Here is a 14694-nt window from a genome sequence, read left to right as displayed (position 1 = left end):
GGAGAACGTGCAAACTCCGTAAAGTCAGCGCCTGTAGTCAGGATCGAACCCGGGTCTCCGGCGCTGCAAGAGACCTTGTTAGTTGCAGGTCTCTTGTTAGTTTTTATTTATCATGGTCTATTATTTTCATATTTATCCTATCTTGGCAGTCAGCTGTGAATGACAGGCTGCATAGCAATCTATTTGTTTAATGCTTCATTCAAACATTGACAGAGTAAATTAGGAGCTGATAAAAAAAACTATTGCCGTCTTGAGTAATAACAAAATGATTAATTAATGCATTAAGAGTTTTCTTGTTCTCTCGGCACAGACTGGCAGGGACGTGGAGTCCACACGTGACGTGATGAATAGTTAATTTTAATAGATAAGATAATGTTCTCATCTTATCGCACTTTCACAACAAGGTGGTTGGCATTAGTTAAGTTTCAGTCCAGTTTATTGTCACGTGCACCGAGGTACAGTGAAAGGCTTTGTTGCGTGCTGTCCAGTCAACAGTAAGACAATACCTGATTACAATCGAGCCATTTACAGTGTCCTTATAGGCAGCATAGGAAGGAATGGGTGGCATTTCGGGTCGAGACCCTACTTCAGACTTGAATGTGTACTGTGTAATATGTGTGTGTGTGTGTGTGTGTGTGTGTGTGTGTGTGTGTATGTATATGTATATGTGTGTGTGTGTGTATATGTGAGTGTGTGTGTATATATATATATATGTGTGTGTGTGTGTGTGTGTATATGTGAGTGTGTGTATATATATGTGTGTGTGTGTGGTGTGTGTGTGCATAATATGTGAGAGAGTGTGTATGTATATATATATATATATACAGGTGTGTGTGTATAATATATACATGTGTGTGTGTGTATGATATATATATATGTGTGTGCGTATAATATGTGTGTATGTATAATATATATATGTGTGCGTGTGTATATATGTGTGTGTGTATATATGTGTGTGTGCATATGCACATGTGTGCGTGTGTATATATGTGTGTGTATGTGTGTGTATGTATGTATAATATATATATGCGTGTACAATATATATGTTTGTATATAATATATATGTTTGTGTGTGTGTGTATATATATATATATTTAAAGAATTTCATTGCTCTGTGCGGGACGTGTGACATACTTGACTCTTGGATGGGAAAGGTTTAGAGGGATGGGAGGTGGGAATTATGTAGATGGTGCATGTTGGCTGGCATGGGCAGGTTGGGCTGAAGGGCCTGTGTCCACGCTGTGCGTCTCTACAACTCTACTTCCCTCTGAGTAAAAGAATCGAGTGCGAAAACATACAGAATCACAAAATGAGAGATACAGGAGGGAAATGGTAATAAGAATGATTGTTCCGCTGCTCTGTGTTATCATCTTCTCTCCCAATAGCACATGTAGGCAACAATTCATTTTGTGTGGTTTATAAAACTCACGATTCCCTTTTGTTACACAGGCTGGTAAATATAATTCTCCTAAATCACACACACAAAAAACAGTTTTCAGTCCAGTAAAATAGCAATTTAGATAACATGGTCATGACTAATTTGTTTCCCTCACGGTCTGTAAGTTTGCTGGATTCAATTTAATAACATGTTGAAATCTTAACTCCTTACATTTGCATCTAAATTCGAGGCAGTATAATTATCAAATTGGAATAAATTGTTATCTCAGAAGAACATTTGATTACCTGCTACAAAATACACTACACCATAGTCCTATCCTGTTTAATAGAGGAATTTGGTGTAACTAAATATTGTGATGCTTTCCACAAATAAACAGGCGTTCAGCAGTTATACAGTGGGTTGCACAGAACAGCACAGCACAGGAACGGGCCATTCGGCCCACAGCGTCTGTGTTGAACATGGTGCCAAGTCCAAACCTTATCCTGTGGGAAGAAAATGCAGATGCTGGTTTAAACCTAAGACCAAAGATGGGTCTCGACCCGAAACGTCACCTTTTGCTTCTCTCCAGAGATGCTGTCTAACTTGCTGAGTCACTCCAGCCCTTTGGGTCTATCATATCTTAGTTTAGTTTAGTTTAGAGATAGAGAGTGGAACCAGGCCCTTTGGCCCACCGAGTCCACGCCGACCACCACTAGTACTGCCCTACCCCACTGGGGACAATTTACGATCTTTATAGAAACCAATTCAATAGACAATAGACAATAGGTGCAGGAGGAGGCCATTCGGCCCTTCGAGCCAGCACCACCATTCAATGTGATCATGGCTGATCACTCTCAATCAGTACCCCGTTCCTGCCTTCTCCCCATACCCCCTGACTCCGCTATCCTTAAGAGCTCTATCTAGTTCTCTCTTGAAAGCATTCAGAGAATTGGCCTCCACTGCCTTCTGAGGCAGAGAATTCCACAGATTCACAACTCTCTGACTGAAAAAGTTTTTCCCCATCTCAGTTCTAAATGGCCTACCCCTTATTCTTAAACTGTGGCCCCTTGTTCTGGACTCCCCCAACATTGAGAACATGTTTCCTGCCTCTAACGTGTCCAACCCCTTAATAATCTTATACGTTTCGATAAGATCTCCTCTCTAAATTCCAGTGTATACAAGCCTAGTCGCTCCAGTCTTTCAACATATGACAGTCCCGCCATTCCGGGAATTAACCTCGTAAACCTACGCTGCACGCCCTCACCTGCAAACCTGTACGTCTTTGGAGTGTGGGAGGAAACTGGTGCACCCGGAGAAAACCCACACAAATCACGGGGAGAACGTACAAACTCCGTACAAACAAGCACTGGTAGTCAGGATCGAACCCGGGCCTCTGGCGCTGTCAGGCAGCAGCTCTACCGATGGGCCAGTGTTGCCGCCCTGAGATTGATGAGCTTTCAATGGGATGACTACAGGCACCTGATATACTCACCACTGCATGGGTTTTTAGTTTTTAGTTTTAGAAATACAGCGCGTAAACAGGCCCTTCGGCCCACCGGGTCCGTGCCGACCAGCGGTCCCCTCACATGACCACCATCCTACACCCACTAGGGACAATTTTTATGTCCACCCAGCCAAGGGCGGCACGGTAGCGCAGCGGTTGAGTTGCTGCTTTACAGCGAATGCAGCGCCGGAGACTCAGGTTCGATCCTGACTACGGGTGCTGCACTGTAAGGAGTTTGTACGTTCTCCCCGTGACCTGCGTGGGTTTTCTCCGAGATCTTCGGTTTCCTCCCACACTCCAAAGACGTACAGGTATGTAGGTTAATTGACTGGGTAAATGTAAAAATTGTCCCTAGTGTGTGTAGGATAGTGTTAGTGTGCGGGGATCGCTGGGCGGCGCAGACTTGGTGGGCCGAAAAGGCCTGTTTCCGCGCTGTATCTGAAATATGAAATATGAAATTAGCCTACAAACCTGCACGTCTTTGGAGTGTGGGAGGAAACCAAAGATTTCGAGGAAAACCCACGCGGGTCACGGGGAGAACGTACAAACTCCGTACAGACAGCGCCCGTAGTTGGGATCGAACCCGGGTCTCCGGCGCTGGATTCGCGGTAAGGCAACAACTCTACCGCTGCGCCACCGTGGAATATCGCCAGTAAACCAAGTCGAGAGATTGACCACCATTCACATCGGTTATTAGCAGTCACCTGACCGCAGAGCTCGGCAAGAGACTCAACAGGCCAGGCAGCCTCTGTGGAACCCCTTTTTCCCCAGTGTGGAGGAATCAAGATCCAGAGGATCAGCTTCTTCACACAGAGGGTGGTGGGTGTATGGAACCAGCTGCCAGAGGAGGTGGCGAAGTTGCTGCCTTACAGCGCCAGAGCCCTGGGTCCCCGGTTCGATCCCGACTATGGGTGCTGTCTGTATGGAGCTTGTACGCAAACAACAATTCAAATGTTGAATTGTCCTTAGTGTGTGTAGGGTAGTGTTAGTGCGCAGGGATCGCTGGTCAGTGCGGAATCGGTGGGCCGAAGGGCCTGTTTTTGCGCTGTATCTCTAAACTAAACTAAACTAAACTAAACTAAAGAGCTGGAGTAACTCAGCGGGCCAGGCAGCATCTCTGGAGAACATGGATGGGTGACGTTTAAGATCCTTCTGAATAAGGCCCCTGACAAAACATCACCTATCCATGTTCGCCAGAGATGCTGCCCAGCCGCTCTGAGTTACTCCAGCGCTTTTTTGTCTATCTTCGGTTTAAACCAGCATCTGCAGTTCCTTCATGCCCATATTAACCTTTCTGTCCTGGGCCTCCTCCACTGTCGGAGTGAGGCCCAACGCAAATTGGAGGAACAGCACCTGATCTTGCGCTCGGGCAGCTTACAACCCCAGCGGTATGAACATCGACTTCACTAACTTCAAGTAACCCTTGCTTTCCACCTCTCCAGTCTGAAACATAGAAAATAGGTGCAGGAGTAGGCCATTCGGCCCTTCGAGCCTGCACCGCCATTCAATATGATCATGGCTGATCATCCAACTCAGTATCCCGTACCTGCCTTCTCTCCATACCCCCTGATCCCCTTAGCCACAAGGGCCACATCTAACTCCCTCTTAAATATAGCCAATGAACTGGCCTCAACTACTTGATTTATTCACAAAATGCTGGAGTAACTCAGCAGGTCAGGCAGCATCTCGGGAGAGAAAGAATGGGTGACGTTTCGGGTCGAGACCCTTCTTCAGACTGATGTCGGGGGTGGGACAAAGGAAGGATGTAGGTGGAGACAGGAAGATAGAGGGACATCTGGGAAGGAGGAGGGGAAGAGAGGGACAGAGGAGCTATCTGAAGTTGGAGAAGTCGACGTTCATACCACCGGGCCGCAAACTGCCCAAGCGAAATATGAGGTGCTGCTCCTCCAATTTCCGGCGGGCCTCACTATGGCACTGGAGGAGGCCCACGACAGAGAGGTCAGACTGGGAATGGGAGGGGGAGTTAAAGTGCTGGGCCACCGGGAGATCAGTTTTGTTAATGCGGACCGAGCGCAGGTGTTCAGCGAAGCGATCGCCGAGCCTGCGCTTGGTTTCGCCGATATAAATAAGTTGACATCTAGAGCAGCGGATGCAATAGATGAGGTTGGAGGAGGTGCAGGTGAACCTCTGTCTCACCTGGAAAGACTGTTTGGGACCTTTGATGGAGTTGAGGGGGGAGATAAAGGGACAGGTGTTGCATCTCCTGCGGTTGCAGGGGAAAGTGCCCGGGGTTGGGGTGGTTTGGGTAGGAAGGGACGAGTGGACCAGGGAGTTACGGAGGGAACGGTCTCTGCGGAATGCAGAGAGGGGAGGGGATGGGAAGATATGGCCAGTGGTGGGGTCCCGTTGTAGGTGACGGAAATGTTGGTGGATGATATGTTGGATCCGCTGGCTGGTGGGGTGGAAGGTGAGAACGAGGGGGATCCTGTCCTTGTTGCGAGTGGGGGGAGGGGGAGCAAGAGTGGAGCTGCGGGATGTAGAAGAGACCCTAGTGAGAGCCTCATCTATAATGGAGGAGGGGAAGCCCCGTTTTCTGAAGAACGAGGACATCTCGGAAGCCCTAGTGTGAAACACCTCATCCCGGGCGCAGATGCGGCGTAGACGGAGGAATTGGGAGTAGGGGATAGACTTTTTGCAGGGGACCGGGTGGGAAGAAGTGTAGTCCAGATAGCTGTGCGAGTCGGTGGGTTTGTAGTAAATGTCCGTCACTAGTCTGTCTCCTGTGATGGAGATGGTGAGGTCCAGAAACGGGAGGGAGATGTCAGAGATAGTCCAGGTATATTTAAGGGCCTCAACTACCTTCCGTTGCAGAGAATTCCACAGATTCACCACTCTCTGTGTGAAAAAAAACTTTCTCATCTCGGTCCTAAAAGACTTTCCCCCTTATCCTTAAACTGTGACCCCTTGTTCTGGACTTCCCCAACATCGGGAACAATCTTCCTGCATCTAGCCTGTCCAACCCCTTAAGAAGGGTCTCGACTCGAAACGTCACCTGTATCCATGTTCTCCAGAGAAGCTGCCTGACCCGCTGAGTTGCTCCAGCACTATGTGAAACATCATCTATCCATGGACTCCACAGATGCTGCCTGACCCGCTGAGTTACTCCAGCACTCTGTGAAACGTCATCTATCCATGTTCTCCAGAGATGCTGCCCGACCCGCTGAGTTACTCCAGCATTTTGTGCCTTTGGCTGATAAGGTTACAAGTGTCAAGTCAAGTCAAGTCAAGTCAAGTTTATTTGTCACATACACATACACGATGTGCAGTGAAATGAAAGTGGCAATGCCTGCGGATTGTGCACAAAAAAGAATTACAGTCACAGCATATAAATAAAGTTAATAAAGTTACTATGGTGTAGACAAAATTTAGTCTCTGGAGTTATAAAAGTTGACAGTCCTGATGGCCTGTGCGAAGAAACTCCGTCTCATCCTCTCCGTTTTCACAGCGTGACAGTGCAGGCGTTTGCCTGATCGTAGCGTGAGTTACTCATTGAACCATCCACTGAGAGGAAATTTGATTTCCGTGAGGTGAGGTACTTTGACGATTCCAGGTTTTGTACCATCTGGACTGCTCAGAAGCAAACAGCCGTGAGCATATGCTCCAAGATGTCCAGGTGATTTTGTCTGTACACCTCTCCTTCCCTGCGTGCCAGTGAAACGCTATTAACCGCTCCTCACCACCTCCCGAGTCTCACTCAGTACAATCATTTGACTAGTCATAGTGCTGCCCTGAGAGCGATCCAGCGTGGAAACAGGCCCTTCGGCCCAACTTTCCCACACCGGCCAATATGTCCCAGCTACACTAGTCCCACCTGCCCGCGTTTGGCCCATATCCCTCCAAACCTGTCCTATCCATGCACCTGTCCATAGAAACATAGAAACAGAAAATAGGTGCAGGAGTAGGCCATTCGGCCCTTCGAGCCTGCACCGCCATTCAATATGATCATGGCTGATCATCCAACTCAGTATCCCGTACCTGCCTTCTCTCCATACCCCCTGATCCCTTTAGCCACAAGGGCCACATTTAACTCCCTCTTAAATATAGCCAATGAACTGGCTTCAACTACCTTCTGTGGCAGAGAATTCCACAGACTCACCACTCTCTGTGTGAAAAAAAACTTTCTCATCTCGGTCCTAAAAGATTTCCCCCTTATCCTTCAACTGTGACCCCTTGTTCTGGACTTCCCCAACATCGGGAACAATCTTCCTGCATCTAGCCTGTCCAACCCCTTAAGAATTTTGTAAGTTTCTATAAGATCCCCCCTCAATCTTCTAAATTCCAGCGAGTACAAGCCGAGTCTATCCAGTCTTTCTTCATATGAAAGTCCTGCCATCCCAGGAATCAATCTGGTGAACCTTCTCTGTACTCTATGGCAAGAATGTCTTTCCTCAGATTAGGAGACCAAAACTGTACGCAATACTCCAGGTGTGGTCTCACCAATGCCATGTACAACTGCAGCAGAACCTTCCTGCTCCTGTACTCAAATCCCCTCGCTATGAATGGCAACATACCATTCACTTTCTTCACTGCCTTCTGCACCTGCATGCCTACTTTCAATGACTGGTGTACCACGACACCCAGATCTCGTTGCATCTCCCCTTTTCCTAATCGGCCACCATTCAGATAATAGTCTGCTTTCCTCTTTTTGCCACCAAAGTGGATAACCTCACATTTATCCACATTATCCACAGTCCAAATGTTCCTTAAACTGTTTCTTAGTGGGTGGCCACGGTGGCGCAGCGGTAGAGTTGCTGCCTTACAGTGCTTGCTGCGCCAGAGACCCGGGTTCGATCCCGACTGCGGATGCTGTCTGTACGGAGTTTGCACGTTCTCCCCGTGACAGCGTGAATCTTCGGTTTCCTCGCACACTCCAAAGATGTACGTTAATACCTACGGTATGTAGGTTAATTGGTTTGGTGTATGTGTAAATTGTCCCTGGTGTGTGTAGGATAGTGTTAATGTGCAGGGATCGCTGGTCGATACGGACTCGATGGGCCGAAAGGCTTGTTTCCACGCTGTATCTCTAAACTAAACTAAACTAAACATTGAGATAGTCCCTGCCTCAACTACCCCCTCTGGCAGCTTGTTCCATACACCCACCACCCTTTGTGTGAAAAAGTTACCCCTTCAGATTCCTATCGAATCTTTTCCCCTTCACCTTAGATCTATGTCCTCTGATCCTCGATTCCCCACAAGAGACTCTGTGCATCTACCCGATCTATTCCTCTGATGATTTTATACAGTCACTGAAGATTTCTTTTAATGAAGATGAGTCTCGATCAATAGCGAGCTGTTGCCTTGAAGATCTATCTCACTCATGTCAAAGCACGAGGATAAGTACGCACCAAATGTCAATCCATAAAGACCCTTAGGGTTGATGTCAACCGCAGTAGTCTAGTACAAGAATGTCCATCACTGTTGACCAAAGCAGAAATCAGCCTTGGAATGAAATGTGCACAGATACTGCTCACTGAAGATATACGCCACTGATATCAATCACTGCAGATTATTGACAATTGGTATCAATCACTATCAAAGCCACAAGTTCACGAGGTTGATTCCTGGAATGGCGAGATTGTCGTGCGTTGAAAGACTGGAGCGACTGGGCTTGTATACTCTGGAATTTAGAAGGATGAGAGGGGATCTTATTGAAACATATAAGATTATTAAGGGGTTGGACACGTTAGAGGCAGGAAGCATGTTCCCGATGTTGGGGGCGTCCAGAACCAGGGGCCACGGATTAAGAATAAGGGGTAGGCCATTTCGAACGGAGATGAGGAAGAACTTTTTCACTCAGAGAGTTGTGAAGCTGTGGAATTCTCTGCCTCAGAAGGAAGTGGAGGCTAATTCTCTGGCTGCTTTCAGGAGAGAGTTAGATAGAGCTCTTAAGGATAGCGGAGTCAGGGGGTATGGGGAGAAGGCAGGAACGGGGTACTGATTGAGAATGATCAGCCATGATCACGGTGAATGGCGGTGCTAGCTCGAAGGGTCAAATGGCCTCCTCCTGCACCTATTGTCTATTGTCTATTGTCTACTGTTTAAAGCCAGAGGAAATGAAATCCATAAAAACTGTAGATGCTTGAAATTTCAAATAAAGACTAACGTGGGAGAGTCTTGGACCAGAGGGCACAGCCTCAGAATAAAAGGACGTACCTTTAGAAAGGAAATGAGGAGGGATTTCTTTAGTCGGAAGGGTGGTGAATCTGTGGAATTCACTGCCACAGAAGGCCGTGGTGGCCAAGTCAATGGATATTCTTAATGGGGAGATGGATGGAATCTTGTTTGGTACGGGTGTCAGGGGCTATGGGGAGAAGGCAGGAGAATGGGGTTGAGAGGCAGAGATAGCTCGACCATGATCGAATGGCGTAGTAGACTTCGTGGGCCGAATGGCCTAATTCTGCTCCTAGAACTTATGAACTGGTGAAGTTGTGGAGACACCTTCGTTGGGTGGGCTAGGACTCTCTTCCTTTGAGCGCCGGTGGATGAAAGTTGATCTCATAGAGGTGTATAGGATCATGAGAGGAATAGATGGGATAATTGCACAGTCTTTTACCCAGAGTAGGGGAATTAAGAAAGAGGGGACATAGGTTTAAGGTGAAGATAGGCGCAAAAAGCTGGAGTAACTCAGCGGGACAGGCAGTATTTCCGGAGAGAAGGAATGGATGACGTTTTGGGACGAGACCCTTCTTCAGAAAGAAAGAGTTAATGGGAACCTGAGGGGGCAACTTTTTCCACTCAGAGGGTGTTGGGTCTCTGGAACGAGTTGCCAGAGGAGGCATTGGAGGCAGCTACTGTGGCATTTTGTCAGGATGCACCACAGCTTGGTCTGGGAACAGATCCATCCAAGACCGCAAGAAATTTCAGCGAATTGTGGACGCAGCCCAGACCATCGCACAAACCGACCTCCCTTCCATTGACTCCGTTTACACCTCGCGCTGCCTCGGCAAGGCCAGCAGCATAATCAAGGACGAGTGTCACCCCGGCCACACCCTCTTCCCCCCTCTCCCATCGGCCAAAAGGTATAGGTGTGAAACCGCACACCTCCAGATTCAGGGACAGATTCTTCCCAGCTGTTATTAGGCAACTGAACCATCCTACCACAACCAGAGAGCAGTGCTGAACTACTATCTACCTTATCGGTGACCCTCGGACTATCCTTAATAGGCTTTACCTTGCTGGCTTTACCTTGCACGAAACGTAATTCCCTTATCATGTATCTGTACACTGTAAATGGATCGATTGTAATCATGCATTGCCTTTCTGCTATCTGGATAGCACGCTACAAAACCTTTTCACTGTACCTCGGTGCACGTGACATTAAACTATACCAAATTAAACTGAACACCATTTAAAAGAGGTGGACAGGTCTACGGATAGGAAGGTTTAGGAAGAAATGGGCCAAATGTGGGCAAATGAAACTAGTTTAGTTTGCACATCTTGGTTGCCAAGGACTAATTGGGCTGACAATAGACAATAGACAATAGGTGCAGGAGGAGGCCATTCGGCCCTTCGAGCCAGCACCTCCATTCAATGTGATCATGGCTGATCATTCTCAATCAGTACCCCGTTCCTGCCTTCTCCCCATACCCACTGACTCCGCTATCCTTAAGAGCTCTATCCAGCTCTCTCTTGAAAGCATTCAGAGAATCGGCCTCCACTGCCTTCTGAGGCAGAGAATTCCACAGATTCACAACTCTCTGACTGAAAACGTTTTTCCTCATCTCAGTTCTAAATGGCCTACCCCTTATTCTTAAACTGTGGCCCCTTGTTCTGGACTCCCCCAACATTGGGAACATGTTTCCTGCCTCTAACGTGTCCAACCCCTTAATAATCTTATACGTTTCGATAAGATCTCCTCTCATCCTTCTAAATTCCAGTGTATACAAGCCTAGTCGCTCCAGTCTTTCAACATATGACAGTCCCACCATTCCGGGAATTAACCTAGTAAACCTACGCTGCATGCCCTCAATAGCAAGAATATCCTTCCTCAAATTTGGAGACCAAAACTGCACACAGTACTCCAGGTGCGGTCTCACTACAGTTTAGTTTAGTTTAGCGCGGAAACAGGCCCTTCGGCCCACCGAGTCCGTACCCAACTGCAATCATCCCGTACACTAAACCTATCCTACACGCACTAGGGACAATTTACAATTTTCACAGCCTGTTTCCGCGCTGCATCTCTAAACTGAACCTAACTAAACAACAGGAGATTACGCGGCCATTATTGTACGCACATTGAAGGCAGCTTGCTGTGTAAAAGTCCCATTATTCCCGCATTACATCTGTGATTACACTGCAAGAAAAAGTGCTTATCGGCGTGTAAAATGCTTTGGGACACCCAGAAGTCATGAAAAGCACAGGAGAAATCAAAGTCTTTCTCCTCACACTGTGAGATGGCTGCTTCATGCCGTGGTTGACCTGCGCTGTACTTGGCCTAGAAACGCAGACGGAACAGTGCAGAGGAGCGCGGCGCTTTTAACGAGCAGCCGGTCCGGAAAGGGCGGCCTCGCTGCGAACGCACCGGGTTCGATTCCCGACTACGGGTGCTGTCTGTACAGAGATTCCACCGGACCTGCGTGGCATTTCTCCGAGATCTTCGGTTTCCTCCCACACTCCAAAGGCGTGCAATTCTTTGTAGGTTAATTGGCTTGGTAAACGTGAAATGAATTTCAAAAAAATTGTCCCCAGTGGGTGTGTACGGTAGTGTTAATGTGCTCGGGGGATCGCTGGTCGGCGCGGACCCGTTGGGCCGAAGGGACTGTTTCCGCGCTGTGTCGCTAAACTAAGCTAAACTAAAGGAGAGGGGCCAGAAGGGAAAGAAAGGGACCCTTCTTCAGACTGATGTCAGGGGAGTGGGAGGCACACAGATAAGGAAGTGTGTAGATAGCGAAGTGCAAGGTGTGAAAACAGGACAAAGAGGGTGGGGATCCAGAACAATGTAGAATGGATTATCATTCATTGTTCTTTATCTCTCTACATCATCGCATATATCTCTTGTCTCCCTTATCCCGAACCAGTCTGAAGAAGGGTCTCGACATGAAACGGCGGCACGGTGGCGCAGCGGTAGAGTTGCTGCCTTACAGCGAATGCAGCGCCGGAGACACGGGTTCGATCCCGACTACGGGCGCCGTCTGTACGGAGTTTGTACGTTCTCCCCGTGACCTGCGTGGGTTTTCTCCGAGATCTTCTGTTTCCTCCCACACTCCAAACACGAACAGGTATGTAGGTTAATTGGCTGGGCAAATGTAAAAATTGTCCCTGGTGGGTGTAGGACAGTGTTAGTGTGTGCGGGGATCGCTGGGCGGCGCGGACCCGGTGGGCCGAAGGGCTGTATCTCTAAATCTACAAAAAAATCTAAATCTAAGTCGCCCATTCCTTCTCACCAGAGATGCTGCCTGTCCCGCTGAGTTACTCCAGCTTCTTGTGTCTATCATAGATCGTTGTTAGTTGGGAGAAGGTAACACGAAGCAAACAGAGATATCATGTAGTCGGAGACAGTCAGACTGGTCGGAGAACTGGGAAGGGGGATGGGGTGGAGAGTTGGAGGACTGGGAAGGGGGGTGGGGTGGAGAGTTGGAGGACTGGGAAGGGGGATGGGGTGGGGAGTTGGAGGACTGGGAAGGGGGATGTGGTGGAGAGTTGGAGGACTGGAAGGGGGATGGGTGGGGAGTTGGAGGACTGGGAAGGGGGATGGGGTGGGGAGTTGGAGGACTGGGAAGGGGGATGGGGTGGGGAGTTGGAGGACTGGGAAGGGGGATGGGGTGGGGAGTTGGAGGACTGGGAAGGGGGATGTGGTGGGGAGTTGGAGGACTGGAAGGGGGATGGGGTGGAGAGTTGGAGGACTGGGAAGGGGGATGGGGTGGGGAGTTGGAGGACTGGGAAGGGGGATGGGGTGGGGAGTTGGAGGACTGGGAAGGGGGATGTGGTGGAGAGTTGGAGGACTGGGAAGGGGGGTGGGTGGAGAGTTGGAGGACTGGGAAGGGGGATGTGGTGGAGAGTTGGAGGACTGGAAGGGGGATGGGGTGGGGAGTTGGAGGACTGGAAGGGGGATGTGGTGGAGAGTTGGAGGACTGGGAAGGGGGATGGGGTGGGGATGGGTGGGGTGGGGTGGAGTGGTGAGGGTTACTAGTTTTTACTTGCTGCTTATCAAGTCTTTACATGTCCCTGCAACACTGAAGTAATTCATCCACGTTGTCTACTTTTACAAATAACTCACCGCAGAAAGAAGGCCATTCTTGGAGAGGAGGTTAAATGGACGAACCTTGCAGATGTGGTACATGGAGATACATGGATAGGACAGGTTTGGAGGGATATGGACCATGCGCAGGCCGGTGGGACTAGTGCAGCTGGGGCATGTTGGCCGGCGTGGGCAAGTTGGGCCGAAGGGCCTGTTTCCACGCTGTATCACTCTGTGACTCTTTGACTCTATGAGATGTGGGCAAACTCTGACAGTGGAGGAGGCCCAGGACAGAAAGGTTCAGCGTGGGTCGGAAGGAACTGCAGATGCTGGTTTAAACCGAAAATAGACCCAAAAACTGCTGGAGTAACTCAGCGGGGCAGGCAGCATCTCTGGAGAGAAGGAGGAATGGGTGACGGTTCGTGACTGAAGAACAGTCTCGACCTGAAACGTCACCTGTTCCTTCTCTCCAGAGATGCTGCCTGTCCCGCTGCGTTTCTCCAGCATTTTTGTGTCTAAGGTCAGGGTGGGAATGGGTGGGGGAGCTAACGTGTTGAGCAACCGGGAGAGCAGGTAGGCCTTGGTGGTGTTCATCAAAAGTTCATAAGTGATAGGAGCAGAATTAGGCCATTCGGCCCATCAACTCTACCCCGCCATTCAATCATGGCTGATCTATCTCTCCCTCCTTCCCCATTCTCCTGCCTTCTCCCCATAACCTCTGACACCCGTACCAATCAAGAATCTATCTATCTATCTATCTATCTATCTATCTATCTATCTATCTATCTATCTATCTATCTATCTATCTATCTATCTATCTATCTATCTATCTATCTATCTATCTATCTATCTATCTATCTATCTATCTATCTATCTATCTATCTATCTATCTATCTATCTCTGCCTTAAAAATATCCACTGACTTGGCCTGTGGCAATGAATTCCATGGATTCACCACCCTCTGACTGAAGAAATTCCTCCTCATCTTCCTAAAGTAACGCCCTTTAATTCTGAGGCTGTGACCTCTGGTCCTAGACTCTCCCACTAGTGGAAACATCCTCTCCACATCCACTGTATCCAGGCCTTTCACTATTCTCCACGTTTCAATGAGGGCCCCCCTCATTCTTCTAAACCCCAGCGAGTGCAGGCCCAGTGCCGACAAACCCTTATCGTAGGTTAACCCACTCGTTACTGGGATCATTCTCGTGAACCTCCTCCGGGCCTTCTCCAGGCTGGCACATCCTTCCTCAGATGTGGTGCCCGGAATTGCTCACAGTACTCCAAATGCGGCCTGACCAGCGCCTTGCCGAGAGCCTCATCGAAGTGATATTCTGATGCTTAAGAATCTGGTCGGTGTTGTGCTAAATTGGCCTTGGGTGATGCAGAAATATGGAGGCCTTGATTATGATGGACTATGCCACGCACCGACCCATTTGCTTTCAGTTATGAGAACGGTGGCTATGATTTATCATCATTTTATTAATCTAGGAGGCAAATTGAGCATGGCGATGTACTGTAAGGTCTGGTGCTAAGGTTTCAGCACTGCTCTGACTAACAGAGGAACAATCTCCTCAGTCACAGGAGTAAGCTGTAGGGAATGGAGGAACCGCATCT

Source organism: Rhinoraja longicauda, chromosome 12 (assembly GCF_053455715.1).
Source record: "Rhinoraja longicauda isolate Sanriku21f chromosome 12, sRhiLon1.1, whole genome shotgun sequence".
NCBI classification, from domain to species: domain Eukaryota; kingdom Metazoa; phylum Chordata; class Chondrichthyes; order Rajiformes; family Arhynchobatidae; genus Rhinoraja; species Rhinoraja longicauda.
The sequence above is the reverse complement of the archived record's forward strand: the minus strand, read 5'-3'. Positions refer to the sequence as shown.